The sequence below is a fragment of the Schistocerca serialis genome, chromosome 4, assembly GCF_023864345.2.
Source record: "Schistocerca serialis cubense isolate TAMUIC-IGC-003099 chromosome 4, iqSchSeri2.2, whole genome shotgun sequence".
Lineage (NCBI taxonomy): Eukaryota > Metazoa > Arthropoda > Insecta > Orthoptera > Acrididae > Schistocerca > Schistocerca serialis.
In genome coordinates this window covers 24,385,721-24,399,168 of record NC_064641.1, presented here as the reverse complement: position 1 = coordinate 24,399,168, position 13,448 = coordinate 24,385,721, and the positions used below count along the sequence as shown (strand labels likewise).

The 13,448-nt window shown below is 44.1% G+C and overlaps 1 protein-coding gene and 1 non-coding gene across 2 annotated transcripts in view; both read right to left on the bottom strand.

The window, feature by feature from the left end:
* LOC126475356 (proton channel OtopLc) overlaps positions 1 to 13,448 on the bottom strand; it is a 763,792-nt gene that overhangs the window by 592,186 nt on the left and 158,158 nt on the right. The gene's annotated exons all lie outside the window — the stretch shown is intronic.
* Positions 822 to 896, bottom strand: Trnat-ugu (transfer RNA threonine (anticodon UGU)). Its single transcript has one exon. It is a non-coding gene; the product is annotated as a tRNA-Thr (tRNA).

The following is a 13,448-nucleotide window of genomic DNA, read 5'->3' as shown; positions in this document are numbered from 1 at the left end:
AACTTAGAACTAATTAAACCTAACTAACCTAAGGACAGCACACAACACCCAGCCATCACGAGGCAGAGAAAATCCCTGACCCCGCCGGGAATCGAACCCGGGAACCCGGGCGTGGGAAGCGAGAACGCTACCGCACGACCACGAGATGCGGGCTCAACGTCTTCAATGGTTTTATATATTGTCTGTCAATTTTCTAGTAAATTAAACAGTACAATGAAAAAATTTCAAGTTTCAACAAAAAGTATTTGAGCAATCTGGCACCACTCGAGATTACAAATAGTACTTTCTCAACAGTCATAGATATAATTGAATTTTGTACGATTTACAAAGAAGGTATAAAAATGATGACATGTACCTTGTTTACATAGGAGAGTTCAACATTTTATGTCACACAGAAACAATTATGTTCACTAGAAAAGGAAACACAGAGCTTTTACGCCAAGATACATTTAACAACTGGTGAAAATTAATTGAGAATTTACGATCTCAATCGATTACTTTTAACTAAAACTTAATTTAAGAAAAGGCGGAGAAGGAAAGAGTTTGATCGTTTAATACTAAGTTGGCATTCTGTGTTGATTTCCAGTATTTCCAGCAGGTCATCTTTCTGCTTGTCTTTACAGGATGCAATACTTCACATTCTATATCATACAGTGGCTTTCCGTTATTAGATGGTCGGCGAAGGTTGAACCTCTGTTTCTTAATCTCTAGCTTCTCTCGTATTCAGATAACGTAACTGTCACAGTGAAATGATAATTAAATCAAGACCCTAAGCTGTCGACAGGCGTTGATATACATTAACGGGGACAGGTGAAAATGTGTGCCCCGACCGGGACTCGAACCCGGGATCTCCTGCTTACATGGCAGTCGCTCTATCCATCTGAGCCACCGAGGGCACAGAGGATACTGCGACTGCAAGGATTTATCCCTTGCACGCTCCCCGTGAGACCCACATTCCCAACTTAATGTCCACACACCACATTCGTCAGCGGCAGACAATCTTACCGAGTCCCGTAAGAGTTCGGGCAATGCGTGTGCATCCAGCACAGAAGAAAGTCAATGGCCGGTTAGCCTTAGCTATGTTTCGGACATGTCCAAAAGAACAGATGCCATCTTCATAAAACAGCCACATTTCTGCCTGACTGTCGGGTGTATACTTCTCCGCAGTGCTTTTCCTGTGATTTTATGTGCTCCACTCTGTGCCATTAATTTGGAGCTTGTCTTTAGCACCGAATAAAAATTCTCATATGCTGTTGGTTGCGAGACTTCAACCACAGAGGTTATCTGAAATTTTGCCAGTATATATTCATGTTTATGATCTTAAAAAAATTAAATAACACGCATCAGTATTTCTAAGCCAAAAGTGTGTATACAAACCAAGACGAATGGCGTGAAACCAAGAACAATTACGGAAAAAGGAAGACAAAAATATGAACGTTACGAATACAAAACAATTGTGCGACATAATTAAGTTTCAAGAAACATATCTCTAATTCCTCCGTAATTTTAAAAACGCATTACAATGTTGTTACTTGTAGTAGCAACTTTATTTATCCGTAGATCTCTTTTTACAAGGCTATAGGACACGTCAAAGTATTTACAAGTTTAGAGCAATTTAAAATCGTTATTTATAACCATTATTATTATTTATTTGTATAACAATTTACCAAACCCTTACTCTGTTTTATCAAAGTCATCCTTCAATATATAAAATGCATTGCATAACAGCTACTTTTCAGCTTCCTTTTTAAATAATTGTATTTTTGCATTTTCTTTTATCTCTTTTGGTAATTTATTGTACAGTTTTATCCGTTGGTAGAAATTTCTGTTTTGAGTTTCATGTTTCTTTTTTCTTGGCAAATGTAAGTTGAGTCTAGCTCTCGTTCCATGTTCATGGACAGAAATGTTCGCGCAGTAATTACCAATATTATTTTTGATGTGTACAACTGACTGGTAATTGTATTCACACGGAGCAGTAAAAATCCCCAGTGTTTTGAACAGATCTTTACAATGAGCTCGGGAGTTTGAAAACTGTGTTCATATTTTGCGCATTTGTTCCCCAAAGAAAGAATGCCATAGCTAAGAACTGAGTGTACATATGGATAGCATATAAACAGAAGTACTTACAAGAAAAAAAGGCACATATTTTCAATTGTTACCGAATGCTTATTGGACTGCAATTTCAACGTATCTGAATGATTAGCACTGATTATTTTACGTTACTGCATCTACACTGACAACGTCTCTATCGAGCCAGTCATTTCATTCAATTCATTTCACATTAATTTATGCTGAGAGTCAAGTGCCATTCTGCGCATCAGGCATTTAACTCCTCTAGATCCTCCTGGATTTCACAACAATTTTGTAGCAGTAGTGGTTTCCTTTATAGAACAGCACCATTAGCAAGGAGCTAAATGGAGTTTGCAAAGTTGATCACCGCATCATTTATCCGTATCGTGAACAATACGACAGGTTTCTTCCTTTCTCTGACTACACTTGAGTTCTGTGGATAATAAACAGCTTTAATAACTTCGAGCGAGCGAGTGAAACTCTCCTATCTAGCATCATGATAAACATAAAACGCAAGTAAGATAATTTTACTGCGTTCAGTAAGCCTTCGTTGCGTAACAGCAAAGCGTCATGTAACTAAGAAGTGAGACCCGAACTTCCCACGCAGACTAACAGGGTTTAGCGTCGCAACTGAGTGCTACCTCGCGTGAATAAGGGACCGTAAATACATGAACAGACCAGTTTTAAATTTGGAGCCGACTCGTTACCCCGACCTGTGCTTTAAGACATGACGCGATGCCGCCCAATTCGGCTTCATGGGTGGGCGCGTGAGTTTCTTTTGCAGGAACGGGTGATTTACAAAAGGTTATTAGTTTCAGATTAGTAAGGCTGATACATGAGTGCACCAAGCGAGCAAAAGCCAACAGGGAGGGAGATCGATAATTTTCAAAGCATCCGCCATTTTTAAAGCATTCGCAGTATCGCGCAGTTTTCCACCGACTCTTTCTGCACCGTGACGCAAGGGTGTGTGTGTTACGTCTCCAGAAATACCGATGATACAAAACTTATTTAGAGCACTGATCCAACGGGTTGCTATGCGTCTCATCGCAAGCAGTGGAGACACGGACTTTAACAAGGAAACGCTAAAGCGGTGGCCGCTCGCTGCTATCTCACAATACATGGCAAGAGCAGGGGCGCTGCTGTACGATCAAAACATTTCCATCAACTCGATAAGACTTAATAGGGGACTTTGGATGAAGTATTGCCCAAACTTTCAATTTCAAAGTTATGTAGACAGAAGAAAAACATGAACTGAGTGATTTTGAGATATGAACTGAATAGTCCGAAGCGTGTGTCTGAAACGGCATCAGTTCGCGGGATGAGCAATATGTGTGTGCAGCGTGTGTGTGTGTGTGTGTGTGTGTGTGTGTGTGTGTGTGTGTGTGTGTGTGGAAGCTGCTCGTGTTTTGCAACGAACGACTACTGCTTGCCGGATCAACTCTTGTATGCTACCGTAATAAGCAACACACCGTCGTTTGCGACGTGTCCATGGTAGTGCAGGTCAGTTACAGGGACTTGCTGACACGCATTCACTGTGTGGAGGAGTAGGAATTAGTGGCTGCAAAGCAGTCCGAACATACAGGGGGAAGTCTCTCAGAAGGCGCTGTCATGATTGATTGGAACTTGTCGCTATGGATAGAAACTGGGTCGTTCAGTACACGAAGCGATTGCCAAGGTTTTCGGTTGTTATTGTGGTCTTCACTCCTGAGACTGGTTTGATGCAACTCGCCATGCTACACTATCCTGTCCAAGCTGCTTCATCTCCCAGTACCTACTGCAACCTCCATCCTTCTTAATCTGCTTAGTGTTTTCATCTCTTGGTCTCCCTCTACGATTTTTACCCTCCACGCTGCCCGCCAATATTAAATTAGTGATCTCTTGATGCCTCAGAACATGTCCTACCAACCGGTCCCTTCTTCTTGTCAAGTTGTGCCACAAACTCCTCTTCTCCCCAATTCTATTCAATACTTCCTCATTAGTTATGTGATCTACCCATCTAATCTTCAGCATTCTTCTGTAGCACCACATTTCGAAAGCTTCTATTCTCTTCTTCTCTAAACTATTTATAGTCCATGTTTCACTTCCATACATGGCTACAGTCCATACAAATACTTTCAGAAACGACTTCCTTACACTTAAATCAATAGTCGATGTTAACAAATTTCTCTTCTTCAGAAACGCTTTCCTTGCCATTGACAGTCTACATTTTATAGCCTCTCTACTTCGACCATCGACAGTTATTTTACTCCCCAAATAGCAAAAGTCCTTTACTACTTTAAGTGTCTCATTTCCTAATCTAATTCCCTCAGCATCACCCGACTTAATTGCACTACATTCCATTATCCTCGTTTTGCTTTTGTTGATGTTCATCTTATATCCTCCTTTCAAGACACTGTCCATTCCATTCAACTGCTCTTCCAAGTCCTTTGTTGTCTCCGACAGAATTACAATGTCATCGGAGAACCTCAAAGTTTTTATTTCTTCTCCATGGATTTTAATACCTACTCCGAATTTTTCTTTCGTTTCCTTTACTGCTTGCTCAATATACAGATTGAATAACGTCGGGGAGAGGCTACAACCCTGTCTCACTCCGTTCCCAATCACTGCTTCCCTTTCATGCCCCTCGACTCTTATAACTGCCATCTGGTTTCTATACAAATTGTAAATAGCCTTTCGCTCCCTGTATTTTACCCCTGCCACCTTCGGAATTTGAAAGAGAGTATTCCAGTCAACATTGTCAAAAGCTTTCTCTACGTCTACAAATGCTAGAAACGTAGGTTTGCCCTTCCTTTATCTTTCTTCTAAGATAAGTCTTAGGGTCAGTATTGCCTCACGTGTTCCAATATTTATAAGGAATCCAAACTAATGTTCCCCATGGTCGACTTCCACTAGTTTTTCCATTCGTCTGTAAAGAATTCGCTTTAGTATTTTGCAGCAGTGACTTATTAAACAGATAGTTCGGTAATTTTCACATCTGTCAACACCTGCTTTCTTTGGGATTGGAATTATTATATTCTTCTTGAAGTCTGAGGGTATTTCGCCTGTCTCATACATCTCGCTCACCAGATGGTAGAGTTTTGTCAGGACTGGCTCTCCCAAGGCTGTCAGTAGTTCTAACGAAATGTTGTCTACTCCCGGGGCCTTGTTTCGACTCAGGTCTTTCAGTGCTCTGTGAAAGTCATGCAGACAGTAGAAAATCATCATGAACTGAGCTATTCTGAGACATGGACTGAATAGTCCGAAGCGTGTATCTGGAACGGCATCAGTCCGCGGGATGAGCAATATGTATCGTGTTTTACAACGAACGACTACTGCTTGCACCATCAACACTTGCGTCCTACCGTATTTATTTATTTATTTATTTAGGCTCTGGCTCATAACATCACAGTAAAAATTACAGAAACAACACGATTTTAAAAAAAACACTTGTGTATAAACAGAACAATAAATAACAGTTTGTATATAAGGACACCACCAATTGTAAATTTACACTCACAGAAGAGCTATCGGCCGACCGATGTGGCCGTGCGGTTTTAGGCGCTTCAGTCCGGAACCGCGCGACCGCTACGATCGCAGGTTCGATCCTGCCCCGGGCATGGATGTGTGTGATGTCTTTCGGTTAGTTAGGTTTAAGTAGTTCTAAGTTATAGGGGACTGATGACCTTAGATGTCCCATAGAGCTCAGTGCAATTAGAAGAGCAATCACAAGCAAACGACCAGCTTAGATAATATATAGTCGATTGCCTCTTGGGTCGCCAGTAGGAAATCCTGTGGGTCACCCTCATGTGCCCTTAGTGGGCATTCCTGCACGATGTGTTTGACCGTCTGTCCCTCAGCGCCACAGTCGCAAGCAGCCGAAGGAAGTTTACCCCATCTGTGTAAGGAGTCGGCGCATCCCCCACAGTTGGTTCTGATGCGATTAAGAGTTGACCAAACTTTGCGAGGGCAATCAACTCCTACCATAATAAGCAACAAACTGCCGTCTGCGACGTGTCCATGGTAGTGCAGGTTAGTTACAGGGACTTGTTGACACACATTTACCGCGTGTAGGAGTATGAATTAGTGGCTGCAAAGCAGTCCGAATATACAGAGAGAGGCGTTGTCATGATTGATTGGAACTTGTCGCTGTGGATAGAAACTGGGTCGTTCAGTAACCGAAGCGATGGTTTTCGGTACAGAATTGTGAAACAGTAGAAATTGAGGAGAAATCAGGAAAAAAGGAAAGAGCGATTGTGTGGAACATATTTACATCTAAATTTATACTCCGCAAGACATATTACTGTGTGTGGTGAAGGGCACCTGGCCGGACGGAGTGACCGAGCGGTTCTAGCAGCTTCAGTCCGGAACCGCGCGACCGCTACGGTCACAGGTTCGAATCCTGCCTCGAGCATGGATGTGTGTGATGTCCTTAGGTTAGTAAGGTTTACGTAGTTCTAAGTTCTAGGGGACTGATGACCTCAGATGTGAAGTCCCATTTTGCTCAGAGCCATTTGAACCTTTTTTTTCGTTTTTTTTTTTTTTTTTTTTTTTTAGGGCACCTGCGGGAACAATAAATGCGACTCCAATTTTCTGCATAATAAGAGTTGGATGGGTTTCTTTGCCATAGCAATTCTTCGTGTCATTTCTTTTTCACTAGTCCAGTTATCAGGCAGCATGCTCCAGAAATACGACTACTGTGCAATCTATTCCATTTGGCCCTCTGTTGTTTTCACTTTCGTATTTTCTTTGTCATGCACTCACATCATGTTAATTTTCTTTTTCTTGATGTAATAATTTACCAACAGCCGTATTTATTGTAGAAATTTATTTTATGAACATCTTAAGTGCTACCAGTTTCGGCATTACATTGATGCCATCTTCAGGCCCCACACGTCATAGCCGTAAAAACGCTATACACAGGAGGAGGAACTGGATCCGTGAATCAAATCGTTACGCAACAGCTCTTCGTGGCTCTTGGTGGTCGCCTGATTTGATTCACGGACCTAGTTATATGGCTCCTTCCGTGTATAGCGTTTTTACGACTATGACGTGTGAGGCCTGAAGATGGCATCAATGTAATGCCGAAACTAGTAGCACATAAGAAGTTCATAAAATAAATTTCTACAATACATACGGCTGTTGGTAAATTATTGCATCAAGAAATAAATGCCAGCCGTTGTCCCACGGTCCATAATGGATCAACGAAGATTAATTTTCTTTGTACCGCTTTTCATTCAGTACTCTTGTAATTGTCCTTCAAGACGTGTACGAATGCCTGAATGTGTTACTTACAAGGAAACCTCCCCATCGCACCCTCCTCAGATTTAGTTTTAAGTTAGCACAGTCGATAGGCCTTGAAAAACTGAACACAGATCAATCGAGAAAGCAGGAAGAAGTTGTGTGCAACTATGAAAAAAATAAGTAAAATATACAAACTAAGTAGTCCATGCGAAGATAGGCAACATCAAGGACAATGACAGTTAAGGAGCGCCGTGGTCCCGTGGTTAGCAAGAGCAGCTACGGAACGAGAGGTCCTAGGTTCAAGTCTTCCCTCGAGTGAAAAGTTTAATTTTTTATTTTCAGTTTATGTGACAAACTCTTATGTTTTCATCAATTTTTTGGGAGTGATTATCACATCCATAATAAAACCTAAATCGGGCAAGGTAGAAGAATCATTTTACCCATTCGCCAAGTGTACAAGTTAGGTGGGTCGACAACATATTCCTGTCATGTGACGCACATGCCGTCACCAGTGTCGTATAGAGTATATCAGACGTGTTTTCCTGTGGAGGAATCGGTTGACATATGACCTTGCGATCAAATGCTTTCGGTTCCCATTGGAGAGGCACGTCCTTTCGTCTACTAATCGCACGGTTTTGCGGTGCGGTCGCAAAACACAGACACTAAACTTATTACAGTGAACAGAGAGGTCAATGAACGAACCGACAGATCATAACTTTGCGAAAACAAAGAAAGTAAAATTTTCAGTCGAGGGAAGACTTGAACCAAGGACCTGTCGTTCCGCAGCTACTCACGCTAACCACGGGACCACGGCGCTCCTGAGCTCACGTTCTCCTTGATGTTGTCTATCTGGCCCATGGACTACTCAGTTTGTATATTTTGCTTATTTTTCTCATAGTTCCACAAAACTTCTTCCTGTTTTCTCGATTGATCTGTGTTCAGTTTTTCAAGGCCTATCCACTGTGCCAACTTATAACTAAATCTGAGGGGGGTGCGATGGGGAGGTTCCCTTGTTAGCAGCCGGCCAGAGTGACCAAGCGACTCTAGGCACTACAGTCTGGAACCGCGTGACTGCTACGGTCGCAGGTTCGAATCCTGCCTCGGGCATGAATGTGTGTGATGTCCTTAGGTTAGTTAGGTTTAAGTAGTTCTAAGTCCTAGGGGACTGATGACCACAGCAGTTAAGTCCCATAGTGCTCAGAGCAATTTTTTGTTACTTAGCATGCCGTACAGGTGACATGATGAATTTGAGGTTTGAGCCGTTTAACTTTGCTTCCTGTCGCAAATCCTTGAGGTCTGATCCTTTGAACGTTTCGTGATGGTCCTACGTTTACGCAGCTTTTTGTGTTACCAGTGTGGTATTTATGACGTTGGAACGAAGGTGGTAGAATCGTAGTCCACCATCTTCTTCGCTGCCGCGTAGTAAGTTGCAGCCTGGTGTTGCACAAGCGTGTTTAACACAGCTTTATTATTCCGCCTGTTGGTCGATGACGCGCGAACGAGTTGAGCGCCAGCGCGGTGGCTGGCTGCTACCACCGAAGCCCCCTCGCGTTACGTAAGGCGCGAGTTATCGCCGCTGTAAGCCGAGAACTTGCACCGCACTCGTTTCGCCCCCGCCAGGGTTATCCAGTGATGCAGCTCCACAGCAAACGCTGGCGGTCAGGGCAGCCACGACCAGGATGAAAGATGTGCCTAACCTTTCCCTTCTACAGCAGTGAGAGATGGGTCAAAGAGAATAGGGGAGGACGAGGTAGTGGGTGAAGTTAACTGGTGTCTTACTAGCAGTACATTGTCGCTGCACTACAACAAAGCGCAGTGTGTGTAGACCCTGACAGAGCTCTCACAAAAGCGTGTATATCACCGCAGGTTGAACCTGGATTCATCCGAAAAAATGACGTTTTCCCATTTGTGCACCCAGGTTCGTCGTTGAGTACACCATCGCAGGAGCTCCTGTCTGTGATGCAGCGTCAAGGGTAACCGCAGCAATGGTCTCCGAGCTGATAGTCCGTGCTGCTGCAAACGTCGTCGAACTGTTCGTGCAGATGGTGGTTGTCTTGCAAACGTCCCCGTCTGTTGACTCAGGGATCGACACGTGGCTGCACGATCCGTTACAGCCATGTGGATAAGATGCCTGTCATCTCGACTGCTAGTGATACGAGGCCGTTGGGATCCAGCACGGCGCTCCGTATTACCCTCCTGAACCCACCGATTCCATATTTTGCTAACAGTCATTGGATCTCGACCAACGCTAGCAGCAATGTCGCTATACGATAAACCGCAATCGCGATAGGCTGCAATCCGACGTTTATCAAAGTCGGAAACGTGATGGTACGCATTTCTCCTCCTTACACGAGGCATCACAACAACGTTTCACCAGGCAACGCCGGTCAACTGCTGTTTGTGTATGAGAAATCGCTTGGAAACTTTCCTCATGTGAGCACGTTGTAGATGTCGCCACCGGCGCCAAACTTGTGTGAATGCTCTGAAAAGGTAATCATTTGCATATCACAGCATCTTCTTCCTGTCGGTCAAATTTTGCATCCGCAGCATGTCATCCTCATGGTGTAGGAAGTGGTGTACTTAGGAATAGCAATTGCGAATAGAATTTATTCCACTCCTTTGGGATGATGTTGTACAGCAACCTTCTGTTGTCATTAACATTAAACGATAGTCCTAAATTGCAGAAACCTCTTTATTGGTTAAAAACGACGCCTTTAACCCGGGGTAGGGCGCCATCATGTTATCTCATGCGATATGGGTCATCAATCGTAGCAGCGCAGACTGAGGCCACGCTGCAAGACTGTAAACATGGTCCCGGAGCAAATTGGTAGTGGCCCATCCGCGCTCACATAGTGGATAGGCCGCCAGCAAATTGCCCCTGGACCATACACTATGTGAGCGTGAATGGTCCGTCAGCAATTCGCTACGGGACCATGTTTACAGATTTCGAGCGTGGCCTTACTCTGCACTGCTATGACTAATGACCCACATTGCATGAAATAACGTGATGATGCCCTACCCGGGAGAATCGCGTCGTCTCTGAGCCAATGAAGAGCTTTCTGCAACATACGACTGCCTTTTAATAATAATTACGAATAACTGATATTGGAACGGCCAGTTAGGTAATGTTGCGGGGAAAGCAAACCAAGATCTGCGATTTATTGGAAAGTGCAACAGATCTTCTAAAAGAGACTGCCTACGCCTCGTTTGTACGCCAACTTCTGGGGTATTGCTGTGCAGTGTGGGATCCGCATCAGATGGGACTTACGGAGGAGATTGGAAAAATTTCAGAGAAGGGCAGCTCGTTTTGTGTTATCGCTAAATAGGAGCAAGAGTACCACGGACATGATATACACTACTGGCCATTAAAGTTGCTTCACCTATAAGAAATGCAAATGATAAACAGGTATTCATTGGACAAATATATTGTACTAGAACTGACATGTGATTACATTTTCACGCAGTTTCGGTGCATAGATCCTGAGGAATCAGTACCCAGAACAACCACCTCTGGCCGTAACAACGGCCTTCATACGCCTGGGCATTGAGTCAAACAGAGCTTGAATGGCGTGTACAGATACAGCTGCCCATACAGCTTCAACACGATTCTACAGTTCATCAAGAGTAGTGGCTGGCGTACTGTGACGAGCCAGTGGCTCGGCCGCCATTGACCAGACGTTTTCGATTGGTGAGAGATCTGGAGAACGTGCTGGCCAGGGATGCTGTCGAACATTTTCTGTATCCAGAAAGGCCCATACAGGACTTGCAACATGCGGTCGTGCATTATTCTGCTGAACTGTATGGTTTCGCAGGGATCGAATGAAGGGTAGAGCCACGGGTTGTGACACATCTGAAATGTAACGTCCACTGTTCGAAGTGCCGTCAATGCGAACAAGAGGTGACCGAGACGTGTAACCAGTGGCACCCCATACCATCACGCCGGGTGATAAGCCAGTATGGCGATGACGAATACACACTTCCAATGTGTGTTCACCACGATATCGCCAAACACGGATGCGACCATCATGATACTCTAAACAGAACCTGGATTCACCCGAAAAAATGACATTTTGCCATTCGTGCACCCAGGTTCGTCGTTGAGTACACCATCGCAGACGCTCCTGTCTGTGATGCAGCGTCAAGGGTAACCGCAGCCGTAGTCTCCGAGCTGGTAGTCCATGCTGCTGCAAACGTCGTCGAACTGTTCGTGCAGATGATTGTCGTCTTGCAAACGTCCCCATCTGTTGACACAGGGATCGAGACATGGCTGCACGATCCGTTGCAGCCATGCGGATAAGATGCCTGTCATCTCGACTGCTAGTGATACGAGGCCGTCGGGACCCAGCACGGCGTTCCGTATTACCCTCCTGAACCCACCGATTCCATATTCTGCTAACAGTCATTGGATCTCGACCAACACGAGCAGCAGTGTCGCGATACGATAAACCGCAATCGCGATAGGCTACAATCCGACCTTTATCAAAGTCGGAAACGTGATGGTACGCGTTTCTCCTCCTTACACGAGGCATCACAACAACGTTTCACCAGGTAACGCCGGTCAACTATTGTTTGTGTATGAGAAATCGGTTGGAAACTTTCCTCATGTCAGCACGTTGTAGGTGTCACCACCGGCGCCAACCTTGTGTGAATCCTCTGGAAAGCTAATCATTTGCATATGACAGCATCTTCTTCCTGTCGGTTAATTTTCGCGTCTGTAGCACGTCATCTTCGTGGTGTAGCAATTTTAATGGCCCGTAGTGTAGGAGTTGGGGTCACAATCTTTAAAACAAAAGGGTTTTTCATTGCGACACGATCTCCTCGAGAAATTTCAATCACGAACTTTTTCCCCTTGCTGTAAAAATATCCTGTTGGCGCACGCGTACATAGGTAGAATTGATGATCACGAAAAAATAAGATATATCAGAGTTCGTACAGAAAGATTGAAGTGCTCTTTTCCCCAAGCGCTGTTCGAGCGCGGAATGGAGAGAAATAGCTTGAAGGTTGTTCGATGAACCCTCTACCAGGCACTTACGCGCCAATTGCAGAGTAAGCATGTAAATGTAGATCTATTAATTTGGCTTGTAAGTTCGTAGCGCTTTTGATTTGCGTATTGGTAACCCGATTGCTATGGATTTATCCAGTGTCATTTTTTATTGCTAGTTCACTGCTGCTATCTGAGTTTATATATTGTCATTCTGTCATCTGAAGATAGTGAATGAAGTTGTGGACGCTAGAAAATGGCGTGACAAGTGGAGAAACCGGAAAAATTCCGACATATTCTTGTGTCTGAGTTCAATAGTGGTGTGATAGCAGCGGAAGTAGCCAGAAGGATTTGCGCCTTTATGGTGATAAAGTCATTGGACAGAGCACCGAAGGAAAGTAATTTCTGGTTTTACGGAGGATCGTTTTGACATTAGTAACTACCCACGTTCAGGGAGTTTGATGAAGATCGGTTAATCGCATTAATCCACAATGATCCGCATCGGTGTCTCGAGAAGTGGCAAATGTGATGAACTGTGATAATTGGACCATAGTGTGACGTTTGTATGCAGTGGGGAAGATCAAACTTCGGCCGTATGTTTACCACGTGCTCTAAGCCAAAATCACAGAAATCAGGGGGTGGCCATTTGTGTACTTCTCCTTGCTCGTCAGCAATTGTCTCGCGAACAAGAGACCGACAATTTCTATCCCGTATCGTTACTGATGACGAGAATTGATGTCTTTAGGCTAACATAAGGAGAACAAAGGAACGGTTAAGCCCAAACAAAGCAGCAACTACCGCGTACAAAGACCTGCTCGCATCCACAAAAGAGAATGCTACGCATCTGGTGAAATAGCGATGGTGTGCTGTGCTACGAATGCTTTCACCGAGGTTTAACAATCACGGCTGACATTTACTGTCAACAACGGAGGCGTCTTGAAGACTCAATCCAAGAACAAAAACCAGGAGACCGCGTAAAGTGATGCCACTCTACGATTCCATGCGGCTTTTCGCGGATGATGCTGTAGTATACAGAGAAGTTGCAGCATTAGAGAATTGCAGCGAAATGCAGGAAGATCTGTAGCGGATAGGCACCTGGTGCAGGGAGTGGCAGCTGACCCTTAACATAAGCAGATGTTATGTATTGCCAATACATAGAAAGAAGCAACCTTTATTG